This window comes from Rosa chinensis, chromosome 7 (assembly GCF_002994745.2).
Source record: "Rosa chinensis cultivar Old Blush chromosome 7, RchiOBHm-V2, whole genome shotgun sequence".
Classification (NCBI taxonomy): domain Eukaryota; kingdom Viridiplantae; phylum Streptophyta; class Magnoliopsida; order Rosales; family Rosaceae; genus Rosa; species Rosa chinensis.
Genome location: NC_037094.1, coordinates 58,607,587 through 58,625,993, shown reverse-complemented (window position 1 = coordinate 58,625,993; position 18,407 = coordinate 58,607,587).

Sequence of the window (18,407 nt, the reverse complement as noted above, 5' to 3'; positions counted from 1 at the left end):
ATGCTCATGTAAGTACAAGTCCCCCAAGTCCCCAGTCAAGGAGGGCAATCTTGGTTGGGGAGTTGCCTAGCGGTTTGAAGCGTTACTTCTTCTAGTCTTGCAAATGCATAATTAGCGTCAGTGCGTTATCAATAATGGATTTATTCTGAGAAAAAGCTTTATACCCTTTCGGGTGGGCCCCTACTAGGCCCCCCACTCCCTGGCTAAGATAGGCCTCCGTCTGGCAGGATGATTGTTTGATAAGGGAGCTGCGTTGAGCAGTGGGGTGTTAGGTAGCGAGCCTAATCTTTGATACCCAAGCGTCGGGGGTCAATTTCCTGATCAGGGCCATCGTTTGATGTTGTTGACCTGTCCCTTTACTCTTTCCTGGAGGAGAAAATCCTTACTGCAACGCCGCGTGGGCCATTATGTTTTCATTATGAGGCGTTGCGTCGAGAGCCGCAGCTAGCGGGAGTCCCTCTGCTTAGTGGTAGCAGCAAGAAGTGCCGCTAGTGCAATGTGGCATTGTTGGGACCTTCTCTTGTAAGATGGTGAGTTTCGCATGCGGCATGGCGTTTGACGGAGACTGCCTAGCTTGTAAGATGAAGGTGAAGAGTTCCGCTAGTGGCGTTGCCCTAGTGGAAACTGCCTCGCTTGCAAGATGAAAGGGAGGAGTTCCGCTAGCAGAGTTGCGCCTAGCAGAGACTCTCGCTTGCAAGATGAAAGGGAGAAGTTCCGCTAGCGGTGCTACGCTTAGTGGAGACTCTCGCTTGCAACATGAAAGGGAGGAGTTCCACTAGTGGTGCTGCGCTTAGCAGAGAATCTCGCTTGCAAGATGAAAGGGAGCAGTTCCCCTAGCGGTGCTGCGCCTAGCAGAGACTCTCGCTTACAAGATGAAAGGGAGAAGTTCCCCTAGCGGTGCTGCGCTTAGCGGAGACTCTCGCTTGCAACATGAAAGGGAGGAGTTCCGCTAGCGGTGCTGCGTTTAGCAGAGACTCTCTCTTGCAAGATGAAAGGGAGGAATTCTGCTAGCGGTCCTGTGCTTAGCGGAGACTCTCGCTTGTCGATTGGTATACCTGCTTTTGACGGTTACCTTGGATAGACGTTTCGTCTGATAATGCCCAACACATGGCTGCCATCTATTAGGTTGGCGTGTGGGTGCACGTCTTCTCAGCATGCCCGTCTTTTCGCCAATAATGTGAGTAAATACTTTTTTGTAACTGAGGCGATGCCGGGGTTATTCTGGATAGTGGGTGAGGTCATGGGGCACATTTATGGATCTAGTGCGATATCATTTTTTAGCAAACGGCCCGCATTTGTTTGATTCGACACTTCGCCTAAACTTCAAACTAGAGTCGTCGTCTTCAAGCTTTGCTCTGTGAGATTCTGGAGTCGTGAGTTCTACAAATCAGCAACGAGGGTGTCAATGTTTTGAGGGAAAAGGCCATCCCAGAGGTAGAAGCAAACATCTGCAATCGTCTACACTTCACATCTATTTTAGGTTGGTGATCTGGTCTTCGTATTCCATTGTTTGTTGTTTGTGCCTTTTGATGCTTCTATCCTTGCATGAATTCTTGTACGCTTTCATGACAACGTGTTTGAGGGTCTAGAAAGGTGTTCTGGGTTGGTTTTGGCATTTTTTGCAGAGGGTTGAAGGTTGGGAATTGACTAGATGGTTGAATCTGGGTTTGGAGGGATATGTGTTGTTTCTAGGTTTGGTATTTTATGGGTTTTCTTTGAACTTGTGTTCGTGGTGTTCTTGAATAGAATTTGACATAGGGGTAGTTTAGATCTATTTGGAACTAACTTATTTGGGTTTTAGGGTGTTTGTGATAGCTAACGTCATAGAGATCTTGAGCAGTGAGGATTCCGAGTCTGAAGTGTCGCTCAGCGGTTCGGATAGGATTTTTATTGACTCGTTGCGTCTGTCTACCCTTGTAGGAACCTCACTATCCGATCCGTTAATTATCAAACAGCTGCGTACCATTTATCCAACCATGGCTGGAGATGCGAAAAGAGGTGGGGGGCGATTGGAACCTGTTGGATCCTCTGGGGAAGATACCGCTGCCAGCCAATGGCGAGAGGAGCGGTTGGCCAGTCACGACGCCGCTAGCGGTTCACATGAGGAGGATGGTAATCCTGTTGATGATAGCGCTGTTGTGTCAACGTTGAGATTATCAGATGGGACATCGGTTGACGAGGCGGTTGGCCCTATGTCATAGGTGAAGATCAATAGGGTTAAGCGAGTGTTCAAACTTCTCGGGGTTGCGAAGATGAGGTCACCGCTGAGGAATGAACCGGCGTCGTCTCTGCAGGTGGGGTACGCGGCAGTACATGAGGTGGTGTTCTTCCAGGGGGTTCGGTTCCCACTGTTGCTGAACCTTTAAATTTTGATATGCGAATTCGACCTCGCCTTTGGACAAATATGTCCTAACATGTGGAAGCTTCTCATGGGGTTGAATGTGCTGTGGAATATGTCCAGCTGTGGAAGTCGGACCATGGCCGAGGTTCTGAACTTCTACGAGTTGGTGTATGTGAAGCGGAAGAGGTACAGCGGTTAAGTGAATATGAGTTGGCGTACTGGGGCGCCTAGGTTAATCGACAACCCCCCAGACTCCATGTCCTTCTAGCGGGCAACCTATTGCATTGCGACCGATGGGTCGACGCGGGCCTGAACAAAAAGGCGCCGACTCATAGGATTAAGTTGGTGTTTCAACCTATCCGAGGTTGCCATTGACCTCCGTTTTTTTTTTTTTTAACAACCAATGCTAATGTTTCTCTTTTCCTTGTTGTGTGTAGCGGGGTTGCACTTTGTGTTAACGTCGGAGGAAGAGTGCCGCGTGGCTAGAGTCACCAGTTGCTGGAAGAATCGCAACCTCCTTGATCTGCGGCTATTAACTGGCTCGGAGTTGCTAGAGGAGCTGAACCTGACCCGCATTCCAGGTATCCACCGCCGAACACGCCTTTGTCTTTTTACCTTTGTTTATTTATCTAAGTGTTGTCACTACCTACTAGTCTAACCTGACACTAGGCCTCTAGATCCTATTCCTGGCAACAAGTTGAGTCGAGCGGCCTTCAAGAAATCTATGGATAATGCTGGCCTGAACAACTATCTTGAGGGTATGTTTGCTGCGGCCCTGAAAGCTAAGAAAACCACAGTCGACCCTAAGATGAAAGAGGTCCGCCCGTCCGACCAAGAGGTCATCCTGGAGATGCCTCTCCACTCTCATCTCCTGCCCACTGGGGAGACAGTTGCTCTTCCCACCGTCGCTCAAGCGTGGCGCCCCTTAGCCGAAGTTTGGCTACAGGAGAAGGTCGCGAAGAAGCCTGTAGGGGCGCACCGTGTAGCGTAAAAGGAAAAGGCTGCACCGCGGAAGGGTCTTGGCAATGGTGAGGCCATTACTATAGCGGGTCTGGAGCCGCACACCTTGGTGGGACCAACCACCGCTATCGCCATCCCTATTGTCCAGCTGCAGAGTAAGAGGTGGCAAAATGATGACGGTGAGGAGGCAGAGGATGTGGTGGACAATATGCCGCTGTCTTTTCGCCAGGAGCAGAAGAGGGCAAGGAAGGATGGGAAGGATGTTGTTGTCAACGCCGGCGGGGAGGTGACGTCCGATGACCTTGACTCCTTCACCTCCTACGCCGAGTTCCTCACTAGCAGTGAGCGGGAGCTGCTCTTCAGCATCTGTGAGCGGCTGGGGTTCAGCAGTGTGGATGGTACCATGCGGGATACTCCGCTGCAACAATCACCATTCAGCTCGGCCTTTGGCCATCTTTCTGTTGGGCTAAACGAGTTATTCCTGGCGGTCTCCAAACCATCCGCCGCTGAGGCAGTGCTGCGCTCCGTGGTTGACAATCTAAAGAAGGAGTTGGCGGGAGTGAAGAAGGGACTCCAGGATAGTGAGCAGCAACTCTCCAAGGTGAAGGTGGACCTGGTGGACGCCTGAGAAAAGCTGGACGTTGTCGTTGGCCGGGACATGCAGCATAATGCTGAGGTGGATAAGCTGCAAGAAGAATTCACCTGTGTCCAGGAACAACTGTCAGCCAAGGCGAAGAGGCTGGATAATGTTCAGCGGGAGGCCGCCGCTCGCTCGGAAGATGTAAAGCGCCTTCAGAGGCTAGTTGAGGGCTGGGAGGCGGAGAAAGAAAAATTGGCTGCTGCTACCGTCGAAGCCTTCAAGGAGTTGCAAGAGTAGAAGGAGGACCTGACGAAGGCTGCTACAGCCGGTGCCAATGCCAACTTCAAGAAGCTTAATTCCAAGGGGGTGATCGACTAGGAGAAGGTTGCCCAGATGCAGGCGGAGGAGGATGAGCCACGGAGAGTCGAAGGTGGACCTAGCGAGTCGCAGCCCGAAGTTGTCCAGTCTGGGAGTGATGAGTCCATCCAGCGGACTAGTGAAGGATCCCAGCAGTCGTCGGTGCTGACTGCCTCCGACGCTTCCCACGTTCATCTCATGGTGGCCAACACCCGTGACGGCGGGACAATGATAACCCTGAGTCCTACCGCCCCTGGCTCCGATCAGACGAGCCACTCGATTGCACAACTGACACAGGTGGACGATGCCCTCGTTGCAGCCCCGCATGGAAAGTCTTAGGAAACTTAGGTTTTTGCTTTGTATCGCCACTGAGACATTTCATTACTTGTAATGGACAACGAGCTTTCAATGAAGTGATGTTATTTCTTTCTTGAATTTTGTCTAAGTGTGGGATTGCCACTGATAATACTTGTGTTGTTTGTATTAGTATGCCGCTAGAGTTTGTCTTCTACTTTTGTTTATCAATGAAACATTAAAGGAATTAAAATTGTTCTAAGTGCACGAAGTAGCGGACGTGGTCCGCTGATGTTGTTGGCGTGGCCAGTTAACTGTGTGCAGCGGAGAATAATGGTTTGACTAATTCCTCATTTCATTGATAGCTAAGAGATCAACGTTTACAAAAGAAGGAGAATACCTATTGGGTAGCTTCCCTTAGCTAAATATTGTACAAAAATTTAGCTAAGTCAAGATGCTCGTGGGTCAGTGGTATGACTATTTGTAGTAATACTGGAGGTGTTCGGTATTCCAATGGTGGGTCGTTGTGACGCCATCCTTGTCCATTAAGTATAAAGTGTCGGGGTGACGACTTCTACTATTCTGTATGGTCCTTCCCAAGTAGGATGGAGTGCCATTGGTGGTGGAATGTCTTCCTTCATTATCCAGTCCCCAAGTTGGAGGTTCCGGGCTTTGACTCTAGCTTTGTAGAAACCCGAAACCTGTTGCATGTTTTGCAAGTTTACAAATATGCCTTGTTGCGTTTCTCCTCGAGGTTGATGCATTCTCCATTGGTCTCGGAGCAGTAGCCCTCGATCCTAGCGGTAGGTTGGGTGACTTCGATGGGTAAGACAGCTTCAGTTCTGAACATCATGCAAAATGGTGTTTCACCATTAATGGATGTTAGGGTTGTCTTGATGGCCCACATAACTTCTGGGAGTTTTTCCGCCCATAATCCCTTGGCATCATCGAGTTTCTTTTTTAGCAATTTCTTGATTATCTTGTTTGCCGCTTCAACCTGTCCATTGGTTTGGGGGTGAGCCACAGATGCAAAGCTCATCTTGGTGCCCAGATTGGCGGTGAAAGATATGATCTCCTCATTGTTGAACTATGCTCCGTTGTCGGTGATGATGGTATGGGGGACGCCGTATCGGCAATAGATGTTCCTCCAGAAGAAGTGGGTTACCTTGGAGGTAGTGATTACCGTTAGCGACTCTGCCTCTATCCACTTGCTGTTGTAGTCAATAGCGACGATGATGTATTTGAACTAACCCCTGGCAGTTGGCAATATGCCAACTAGGTCAAGGCCCCAAGTGGAGTGAATCCATGGGTCGATGATTATCGAGAGGGATTCTGCGGGGGATGAAGGAGGTCAGCATATTGTTGACACTTGTGGCAGGATTTGGAGACTTCTCTGGCATCATCGCCGAGCATGGGCCAAAATTACACTTGCCGCATGGTGCGATTTGCCAGAGACATGGCACTTGAGTGATTTTCGCATTCCTCGACGTGTATCATTACCAGAACGACCTTTCCCTCCTCTGGGGTCAGACATCAGAGGTTGGGATGGGTGAACCCTTGGCAGTAAAGCTTGCCATTATGTATGTTATAGAGGGTTGCTATCCGCTTGAGTTGCCATCCCTCGACTTTGTCGGTTGGCAGCGTTCCATTGCTCTTGTATTCGATTATCTCATCCATCCAGATAGGATTGACCTCAATGTTGAATATTTCCGCTAAGGCCTTGGTGATGCTCGGTTTGTCCAAGTACTCCACCCTTGTGTCTGCTGGACTTTGGTGTGGTTGAGCGGTTGCCAATCTTGCCACGGAGTCAGCCTTGGCGGTGTATCAGAGGCTTTGTTAGCGGTTTCTTGTTGGCATCGGCGGAGGTGGTGGGGTTTTTCCATATATGATGAACTCTGCCTGCGCATGGAGGACGACCTTACCCATGACGTGGTCATAGGCGGCATGTGGATGATTGTAGTTGAGATGATAGAGAAATGGTCCCTTTAGGAGTCCTTGCTTAAAGGCTGCCAGCGCCATTGTTTTATCAAGATCGCAGCACCGAGATGCCGCTGCTCTCCACCGTGTGACAAATGACTTCAGTGTTTCCTCTGTGCCCTGCTTGACGTTGAACAATTGGCTTGTGTTGTGATGTCCTTCGGCCAACAGGTTGAATCATGACAGGAAAGCATTTGATAGTGCATGAAATGAGTCGATTGATCCCTATGGGCACTCGAAGATCCAGCTCATTGTCTCATCACTAAATAGGTGGCAGAGGGTGGCGTCATCGAATCCCTTGTTGTTATTGACTTTATTGAAGGTGTCCATATGGACGAAGGGTCGATCAGGCCACTGTACTGTGGCATCTTTGGTGTTTTTGCATGTGCTGGCCTAACGGCCTGCAGGATCTTGGTGGTGAACGACCCCGGTCTTGACGAGAAGAGAGGATTTTGAAATGGTGCTGGGGCGCCTATTTCAGTCCTGATTAGCCTTTGCTCTAGCTGCTGCATCCTTACCAAAATTAGGGCGGTTACGTAGCCAGCCGGTCCCTCCTAGAGGTTCGGCTGAGCTAACTCCCGCCTGGGAGCAGGGGGTTGCCCTCGGTTCTTGCTGGCTGCGGAACGGTTGGTGCGCTGTTGTGATTCCGCCTCCTATTCTAGCATCAACCGCGGTGGGGGTGGGGGACCCATATGAAACAGCTCGGACGGGTTCAGCGGGATTTGCATATGTATGACTGGTGCGGGCATTAGTCTTCCGCCGGCAGGTTGACTACGCCTAGTGCTTTGTGACTGCTAAAAATGCGCTGGGTTAGTGTTTGCCTCCTGCGCCTTCTTTAGCTCATCGAACCTTGACATCAGCGTGGCCACCTGCTTCTAGGCCTCGGCCTTCTCCTTGCACTCTTGCTCGCACTCCATGTTTTCTTTATGGAGGTCCGCCAATGCCAGCTCATACATAACGACTAGGTCCTGGCCTGATGGGCTGCTTGGATGAGCCTCCGCTGTCGTTCAGGTTTGTGGGACCTAAGGAGTGTCCTCGTGTTCCATGTCGGGGTTGACTGGAGTGTTGAATAGTATGCGGTTCACGTTAGCCGCTGGGTGAACGTTAGTCGCGGGGTTGGTGGGCTGGGGTTCGATGGACTGGTCCGCTTGCTTTTCGGCGATTTCCCCGCTATCGTTAGTCATGGTAATTGTTGTGGTAGGATGACCTTTTGCTCAAGGATTCCCACAGACGGCGCTAATGTTAATGTTTGAGATTCAGCGGTAGCAGAGCCTTGATTAATGCAGGTTCGAGGAGTGAACCGCTACTTGAGATATTTTCGATACTTCCGCTACCTGTCAAATAAAATACACAGGGCATCAAAGGGAGACCGCGGTGGGCGGTCTTCTCTTCTCTAATGCCTAAGTTAGTCAATGTATTTATGTTGACAGAATAACGTTAGGTAAGTAGTAGAATGCGTAATTAATGAGGATAGAGGAGTGGACCTTTTATAGGTAGGGAAGAGACTGATCTCTTCCTTATTTTCAATGTAGGACTAATATGCTTCAGTTCCCAGTTTCTGATGCTTTAGCGAGGTGATCTTGGGGCGGCGCGTCAGCGGTGATCTTGGGATGATTCGAAGCTCAAGTGGTAACCTGTTTGGCTGTGCTTCTGTAGGTCATACCCTCGATAGTTGTTGGTGCCGCTGGTGGCAGTATGAGCATGGCTCATTGTAGCTAATTATGCTTGGCAAATGCTCATGTAAGTACAGTCCTGGTGTGAAATATATTTGGAATGCTTTCTCTATTCCTGTTTCCGTTGCGAATACCTTTGCTATGAACTAGAAGGAGTGGCTTTTTGCTCACTTTCATTGTTCTAGTTATGTGGAATCCAGTACTCAGTGGTCTACTCTTTTTACTTTCATTTGCTGGTTCATCTGGAAATGGAGAAACAAACACATCTTTGAACCAAATTTCAACTATCTTAGTATGCCTCAGGTGATTATTTGGTCTGTTGTGAAAGAATGGGGTAGAGTCCAGATAAATAATTTGAAGAACAAAGATTATTGTCTTAACATGCTCAATTGGAGTAAACCTCCTCATGATGTTTACAAGTTAAATGTTGATGGCACAAGAAGTGGTATTTCTGGGAAGATTGGTGCTGGCGGTATTATAAGAAATTTTATAGGTGATTGGATCAAAGGATTCCAAATTAATCTTTGCATGGAGACATCTTGAATGCAGAAGCTTGGGGATTGTTCTGTGGTCTTAAACTTGCTGTTGATTGTCAGATAAATAATGTGGAAATTGAAACTGATTCTGCCATTCTGGTAAAGCGGTTGCAGGTGGGACTTGCTAAAAGAAATAACCATGAACGTTCTTACATGGTTGGACTTGCTATCGGATTCTGTTCTCTCATTTTGTAATAGTGATTGGTTGGAGCCCCAACTTTCGTTTCTTTTAGCTTTCTTTGTTAGTTGCGAGTTACAGGTTTTGTTGCTTGTTTAGGTGGGATAAAGTTTATAACAAATTACATATAAGTTATTGATAAAATATGACTTAACAAATACATCATTTAAAGATTGAATTAAACATATAAGGACTAAATCTTACAAATAAGGACAATTTGCTCTCAACTTGCCACATGTCATGAGTTAATTTACTTTTTACCCTCAACTATTTCTTTTGACTTTTAATCCCTTTATAAAGACTAAATCTTACAAATAAGGACAATCTGCTCTCCACTTGCCACATGTCATAAGTTAATTTACTTTTTACCATTAACTACTTCTTTTGACTTCTAATCCCTTTATGTTACTTTTTTTTTTTTTTTTTGAGAATAATCCCTTTATGTTACTCCTCAAAAGCAAAAAAAAAAAATCTCTTCCTTTTACACGTTGCTAAGAGAGATAATCTCAAAACTCTTCGTCAAACTTCTTTTTCTTCTTTATTGCTAAACGTGTCTTTGGTTCAGTAGCAGCTTCATTTACAGTAGCAGAAGCAGGAGCAGTAATAGTAGCAGTAGCAGGAGCAGGAGCAGTAGCAGTAGCAGTAGCCATGATTTGTTTCCTTAAAATGTATTGTCCAGATGAGCGAAACTTCAGAACTAGAACACCCAATTGGTCCTTTACAGACACTAAACTTAATCCCACCGAAATGGAGATCAAGTAGAAGTAATGCTTCAAACCGCTAGGCAACTCCCCAACCAAGATTGTCCTCCTTGATTGGGGACTTGGGGGACTTGTACTTACATGAGCATTTTCCAAGCATAATTAGTTATAATGAGCGACGCTCATACTACCGCCAGGGGTACCAACAACCATTAAGGGTGTGACATACGGAAACACAGCCAAACAGGCTATCACCTGAGCCCCGGCTCACCCCCAGATCACAGCTGACGCACCGCCACGCGCCGCCCCAAGATCACCTCGCTGAAGCATCAGAAGCTGGGAACTGAAGCATATTAGTCCCACATCGAAAACAAGGAAGAGGTCAGCCTCTTCCCCACCTATAAAAGGTCCACTCCTCTCTCCTCATTAATTACGCATTTACTACTTACCTAACGTTATACTGTCAACATAAATACATTGACTAACTTAGGCATCGGAGAAGAGAAGACCGCCAACCGCGGTCTCCCTCTGACGCCCTTTGTATTTCATTTGACAGATAGCGGGAGCGACAAGAATATCGCAAGTAGAGGTTCGCCCCTCGAACCAGCGTTACCCAAGATTTAGCTACCGTTGAATCTTAGACATTAACATGCCATGACCCATTTAATAAATGGGTCGGCCACATGTCAACCCGCCAACATGAATTGAACCCGAATAACCTGATTATGCTATACTTCTTCTTGAAATTTTAGACGTTGGGAGTATTTGATCATAGGATTAGATAATTTGAAATATTTTTCTTTATAATTATTGGATTTAATTATTTATGAATATATATAATCAAGGGTGGATGCACATAGAGCCCAGCTTAGGCACTTGCCTAGACTGAATTTTTGAGTTTACATAGATTTGGTATAGGCAAGCCGCAAGCTATGTGAAAATGGCAAAAATAGGACGAACATGGCAAAAATATGGCACAAATAGAGCAGGAATATGGTAAAATAGGCAAGCTTGAAACTGAATATATCCTTAATAGGTTTGGCATAGGCAAGCTATATATGTGAAAATGGCAGAAATATGGCAGAAACGGGCAAAATAGGCAAGATTCGTAGGATATATTGACCTACTGAATATATCCTTACTATTTACTTTGAGTCTTGCCTTACTTGAGAAACATTTTTAGATCCGCCCCTGTATATAATTATTTATATTCTTAGTCTTGTGGAGTTTTTAGAGAATTTAATCAATTTATGCATTTTTTTAGTTAAATGGGTTAGTTAACCCTTAAATGAGTCATTTTGTCTAACACGACGCGACCTATTTGTTAAATAGATTAAGCGGGTTGGAAACGGATAACCCGTTTAATAAATAGGTTGGGTTTGGGTTTGTATATTGCGACACGACAAATATCTTGACCCGACACGAATCCAACCCAACACAACCCATTGACAGCCCTACCTATAAGTTGTTGATTTATTGAAAGACTAAAATATCCTAATATAAAATTACAATAAAGGACAATATTTTATTAAAAATCACAATTGTTTTTCTTAATACCCCCTACAAGAACAACACGTACTTAAACTTCATTCTCTGTTCATTCATCATTAAACCCTAATGTTTTCTGTTCAACACGTAATTAAAAAAAAGAATATATATATATATATATATATATATATACACGGGCGGGTTCTGAAGCGGACGTCCGCACTTGGCTAAAGTGCGGACGGCGACGCAGCGGTGGAGTTCCAGGCTTGGCCGGCGGCTAGGGGCTTGGCGGACGGAGGCCGGAGGCTTGGCGGACGGTTCTGGGCAGCGTTCGAGGTCGGAGGAGGTCGGAGTTGCAGGTTTTTGGGCAGCGAGCTCACCTGCAACTGCAGGTTTCTGGGCAAGGCTGCAACCACGTCGCCGGCAACTCCACCGACTGCAGACCCGTCCGTCTGACCCGTGGTGTCCGTCCGGCAAGCTCCGCCGCTCCATCGCACCCCGAGCCGCGCTGCAGCAGCGCCGTCCGCACTTTAACGAAAGTGCGGACGTCCTCTTCAGAACGCGGTCGTGTATGTATATATATATATATATATATATATATATATATATATATATATATATATATATATATATAGGATGAGAAGAGAATGTAGGGTGAACAAAATAGTTAGTGGGTGACAATAGACACAAGGGTATTTTGGATACTGCAAATGGATGAATAAAGTAAACTTATAATTAGAAAAATATATATAGGATGAAAAGAGAATGTAGGGTGAGCAAAGTAGTTGGTAGGGTGGAAATAACCGCACCCTATTATTAATGTTTTTTTTTTTAATAAGATATTTGTTCAAGTAAATCCAGAATGTGTGTTTGGCCCAAACTCTAGGTTACTTAACCTAGTTGTAATAGGGTTTCGAATTAGAGATATTATCGGAGATATTCATAGATATCCGATTAATTGTACGATTATCTTTCCTTGTACAACTCTGATTCTATGTCTTGTAATCCTCTATATAAAGAGACCCCTATTATCAATGAAAGCACGACTTAATTCTCTCCCAATTTTGGTTTTCCTTAGACACGTTATCAGCACGAAGTCCTAACCCTGAAACCTAAAATCGTAGCCTTCAAACCCTAGCAACCGCTGCAGCATATATTGAAGCCTTCAATCCTAGGAGTCCGGAACCGGCGGCGCCACCTCCAGAACCGGCCGGAAAATGCCCGAACCTGCCACAAGAAGATAACTATGGTCTCCTGACCTGTTCACAATCTTCCAGTCAGCCTTCTACCATGAATTTCTACTACCAGAGGCATCCAAGACCCAGAAGCTAGGAACCGGTGAAATTACTGCCAAAACCAGGCTGAAACTTCCTGAACCGGCCTGCAAAACCACTGCAAGTTGGTGAACTGCCAGCCTTCCATCCTCCCTGCCCTGCCACGGCACCAAGCCCAGCGCAAGTGTGCGGCCCATAAAGAAAAAGGGAGAGGCCCAGAGAAGAAAAGAGGGGAGAGGCGGGCCTAGCAGAAAAGAAAAGAAAAAGGAAATAAAGGGATGCAGGCCTGCGGCCCAGAAGAGAAAGAAGAAAAAACAAAAAAAAAAAAAAACAAAAAAGGAAGCAGGCCTGGGTGGAGAAAGATAAGAAAAAGAAAAAAAAAAAAAAAGGGCGGCAGTGCACTGACGCAGCCCAGCCCAAAGGTCAACCTCAGGTCCACCTCTGGTCAACTCTCCGGTCAGCCACTGCCGACGACTTTTCCGGCGACCTCCGCCCAGATTTCCTGCCACTTCCGGAGACTTTTTAGACCAAATTTCCGAGAACTTTTCCGGCGAGATTTTCCGGCGACTTTTCGATCACTATTTCGAGGTATTTTTTTACTAAAAGTTCTCGTTTTTATTGTTTTTCTTCCTTTTCTCAGGGACTTGCAAACTCCCTTCCTCTACCCCCCTTTCTTCATCATAGGGGAGACCTAATTAAGCCGAACTGTGAGGGTTCGTGCTCATTCTAGGCTTCGAGCTTGTTGATATCTCCAAACTTAGAGTTTGTATAGAATTTATGATCGACCACTTATGTCATTGTTTCGATCTAATCCAATACCTTTGGAATTGAATTTCTTGGAAGCGACTACGCTCAGAAATTTTATATGCTTTCATGGCAACTTTTTCCGCTCCGAAACTAACCCTTTTTCTTGTTCTCTTTCAGGATGAGTAACCTGAACAAATTGGACTTTGCTCCATTGGGAACAATTGGCTCTGAATATCACAGATGGATTCGTGATGTCCGCCAGCATCTCAAGGCCGATGGAATCTTGGACACGATTCTCGAGCCTAGCCAGGACGTGCTAACTGTTGAGCAAGCTTAAGCTTTGGAAGCAAATAAAGCAGCCTTAGAGGCAAATAAGGCGAAAACTATCATCCTAATGACTCGTCATATGAATGATTCACTCCAGTATGAGTGTATGGATGAAGAAGACCACAGAAGGCTGTGGGTCTCACTCAAAGAAAGATTTGACAAAGTCCGTGACTCCTTGCTTCCTGACCTAGAAGTGAGATGGCATAGCCTCCGCTTCTATGATTTCAAGTCAGTTCTTGACTACAACTCGGAAGCAATTCGCATTGAATTCTTTATGGAATTCTATGGTAAAGAGATCACAGATGCGATGTTGATTGAGAAGACTCTCTCTACCTTTCTTGTCTCTGCATTGATGGTTGGTAAGAACTATCGAATCGATGTTACTACAGGACGGATCACAAGAGATCATTGGAGCTATGAATGTCGCTGAAAAGCGTGATAACATTCTTGTGAGGAACTATAATTCGAGATCCGTGGAAACAGAGCATATTCCAGAATCCAATTATAGTCGCACCCCTAAGAGAGGGCGCCAAGAGTGAAACCCTAATCTTAGGGATACATCTGGACGTTCTGGTCCATATAATTGCTCTACTTGAGAAGGTAATCGCCAAAATATGCGAACACGGAACCGAAGAGGTCAACGTGGAAAGAGAGAGGGAGGCAACGCCTCTGGTCATGTTGGTGGTGCCACCAACACTAAGAGCCATCTAAATGACGCTTTCAAAGCGCCTCAATCAACGGAGTCTGAGCAAAGAGATGTATGTTCTCGATGTGGAGTATCCAGTCATTGGGCACACATTTGTAGAGCTCATGAAGAAATTATCACCGCCTACAAAGCATATTATGAAGCAAGAGAAGCTCACTATGTGGAACAAGTAGATCAAGAAGATGATCTAGAGTGAAGGGTTGAAGACTACAAATTTGGCTGGGATCAATCGATCGCCAATTCTGTTTAAGTCTTTATTTTTTCAAGAGATATAATAGGCAATTGCCACATACTTTGTAGTAAATGCCATTGGTTTAGTTTTTCTTCACATAGGCTCTTCCAAAATGAGTGTGATGTCTAGGAAAGTTTTGAGATAAGTGGTACTTAAGCGAGCTTTGCTCCACCGACATCTCTCTACTCACCTGGTCATATTTATTTTGGAGTTACTGAAAGAAGTCAAATGACTACCTTTGTTTTGCATTAGCTAGCATTTGGATTAGATTCTCCTAATGGTTAAGGACAATGATGTACTCTGTTGGCTTATGAATAAAAGTTTGAGTTCTTTTCATTATGACTCAATTTTGATTCTAAGCATATTAGTTTGTGACTATGATGGTTGGGTCATCAGTATTAATTCAAGGACATGAAATAGCCCAAGTTCCCAAATGACACCTTGATTACTGTCACAGAAACTCTCTACGCTCCTAAGGCAAATTGCACCTACGAATAGCCAATGGATTTCATGCAAATACACATGTAGAGAACGAAAATGAGTTCCTTTGCAATACCTCTAACGATTGTGAACAAAGGCGCATCTTAGAGAAGTTTATGTGTCTCTCTATTAGACTCTATGCCACTATTCGAGCTATTAAATCCAATAAAGTTATAACAGAAGATCTCTTAGATTTAGACACATATCGGCTTTGTCACGACAGGATAGGTCATCCTGGTCATGATATGATGATCCGTCTACTAAAGACTTCACAAGGACATCCTTTCTTTCGAGCGAAACGAAGCATGAATCAAAAGTTGATTTCTGGACAAAGTGTGACCGCCACCACTGCCTCCGAAGCCGCCGTCGTCCACCACCAGCCTAGGGCTGGCATAGTCCTTAGTGTACATCATGGTGATGATGCCCCAGGTGATGTTGCAATCACCAACTTTGCTTCAAATAGTGTTTCAAACGTACAGGCCCAACCAAAATCCTTATTCATTGATTCTAAGGCATCTCGTTCGTTTTACAAAGTCCGTTCCTTAGGAAAATTAGGACTAAGACCGTCCTATGCAAAAGATATGAAAATACTCATTCTGTTCTTACATAGAATCCATAGGGATTCTGCAGACTAGTTCAACCAACTTGCGGACGTTTAAATATCTCATGATGTTGGTTGACAAGCAAACACGCTGGTCACGTGTTGTGCCATTGTTCACTTGTAAATGCTGCTTATACTACACTCCTAGCACATACCATATAACAACGGGCTCACTCCCTGGATCATCATATTCAGTCAATTGGACTTGCAATGCTAGAGAGTTTACATCGAAGACTTTCAATGGTTATTGCAATGGGATTGATGTTGGACATCATATTCCCATGTACACACCCAAATGGTCTAGCGGAAATGACAACGATGGTCGTCAGGACATTGGTAAAGTGCACCAATCTCCTTATATCCACTTGGGGTGATGCAATTTCGCATGCAGCTATGCTAATTCGTCTACGATCCACTGCCACTCAATCTACCTCTGCGTTACATCTAGTGACTGGGTACAAGTATTGTACTTACGCATATTTGAGAGTGCCATTTATGTGCCAATTGCGCCGCCATAGAGCATTATGATAGGTCCTTACAGACGAATGGGCAACTACGTTGGATTCGAGAATCCAAAAATCGTCCGCCACTTAATGCCCTTGCTAGGCGATCTCCTTACCGCTAGATTTGCAGGTTGTCACTTTGATGAGACAGTCTTCCCATCGTTAGGGGAAGATAAGAACACAGATGTTCAGCAGGAACGACATGAATTGTCGTGGTCTGTCCCCACTATGTCTCATCTCGATCCCTGTTAAAGTGATGAGATCACACATATATGCTGCAAACATGCCTGCAAGGAAGGAGGTCCTTATGAGAGGACGTAGCGCCACCCTACACAGAGGTAGGCATGGCGCCAATGCTAAAGAGAGTGGCACTCTGGCGTCATAGGCCATGACCCCAGCTAGGATGCGTGGGAGGCTCGTGGGTTCGAATGATACTTTGGCACAACCCAATCCTTAGATCATCAAGACTCAAAATCCATCTCATGAGAATCTTCTGGATTATGGTTATCATTGGGGGACGCCTCAACATCAGAACCCATTCCTAAGAATATAGAGCTCTATGAAAATTACACTAGTACTGTACATGAGACCTAGGATAGAAACTCCATCATAATTGATGATGTAGTCATGCATGAGTTGTTGAGTCTGATGATATCGAACCACGCTCCGTTGATAAATGAATGCCAACGTAGAGAAATTTGGCCTAGATGGAAAGATGCGATCTAGGTTAAGTTGGATTCTCTAACGAAGAGGAAGGTATTTGAGCCAATGATGTCAACACTTCCTGACATAAAACCTATTGACTAATGGGTCTTCGTTAGAAAGCATGATGAGAAAAAGAAATGGAAATCTCACCTTATGGCTCAAAGCTTCTCACAAAATGCCCTGGAATCGACTACGATGAGACATATTTTCTCGTAATGGATGTCATTGCACTTCACTACCCTGTCAGTTTGGTAGTTTCCAAATAACTGAACATGCAGCTTACAAATGTGGTCACTACATATCTCTATGGGGATCTAGATACGGAATATACATGAAGGTTCATGGTGAACTTCATTTACCCAAGTCAAATGGCTCTAGACCACGAAGCGCATCTTACAAAGAGGTTGAAACGCTCACTAAAGTGACTACTTGATTGGGAAGGGATATGCCTATGTGTTTTCATAACAAGTTTCTGGTTCTATCGCGGTTCATGTTGGACATGATCTTCATTGGAAGCCCTTAAAGAGTTAAGGGAAACTGATGAACACTTAAAATCCGATTTTGAGATGAAAGATTTTGGGAGAACACGATTATGTCTCGGTTTGGAACTTGAGCATTGTGTTGATAGATGCTTAGGCATTTTGACAAGGTCAAGCCTTCAAGCACCCCCATGATCGTCAGTAATCTTGATCCTGAAAAAGTTTCTCTCCGTCCAAAGGATGATGACGAAGATGTGCTAGAGGCAAAAATACCTTACTTAAGTACAATAGGCGCATTATTGTACTTAGCTCAATGCAAAGCCGGACATCTCATATGTTGTGAACTTGTTAGCTTGATATAGATTTGTGCCAACGCAACGCCATTGGATTGGTGTAAAAGATATCCTTCGGTACTTGAGATGTACGATTGATATAGGCTTGTTCTATCTCTACAGAGAGATGATGGATTCAGACCCATCACACACCAGGAACGCCGCCAACACTGGCCTGCGTCCTCTATCCCCATTCCAAAACGACATGTGTTTTGGAAGGTTTTGCTTATATTGGGTATCTCTCTGACCCACACAAAGGTCGTTCCCAAACTGGTTAAGTGTTCACCATGGGTAAGACCGTGATACCTTGGAGGTCTACAGAACAGACCGTAGTCGCTATATCTTCGAAAAATGCAATTTATGAATGTATATGTATTGGATCCATAGTTTCACATGTTCGAACAATTGTGGTTTGAAGTCTACCACAGATGAGCCTATGAGCATTTAGGATAATGCTGCTTGTTTTGAACAAATGAAGCAAGACTACATTAAAAGTGACAACACCAAGCATAATCAGCAACAACGGACTCTCCTCAAGATCAAAGTGAACTAGGTTCAATCTGAGGACAGTGTGGCAGGCTTGCCCACTAAGTCATTGCCTAAATTCCACTTTCAAGAAACATGTTGGTAGCATCATTTGCGAAAGTTATCCGAACTCCAATGACCGTAGTCATCAAGGAGAGATGCAGACATCAGGGGGAGGTGTCGACATGTATGGTCTCGAAACGTGAAGGGTGTGTTGTGCTCTTTTTCCCCTTAGACCGAGATTATTTTTGTCTCACAGGGTTTTTGTTACTTGGCAAGATTTTTAATGAGGCAACAACAGGAGCACCACGTTTGGGCGACACAAGGGAGAATGCTCAAGTAAATCCAGAATGTGTGTCTGGCCCAAACTCTAGGTTACTTAACATAGTTGTAATAGAGTTTCGAATTAGA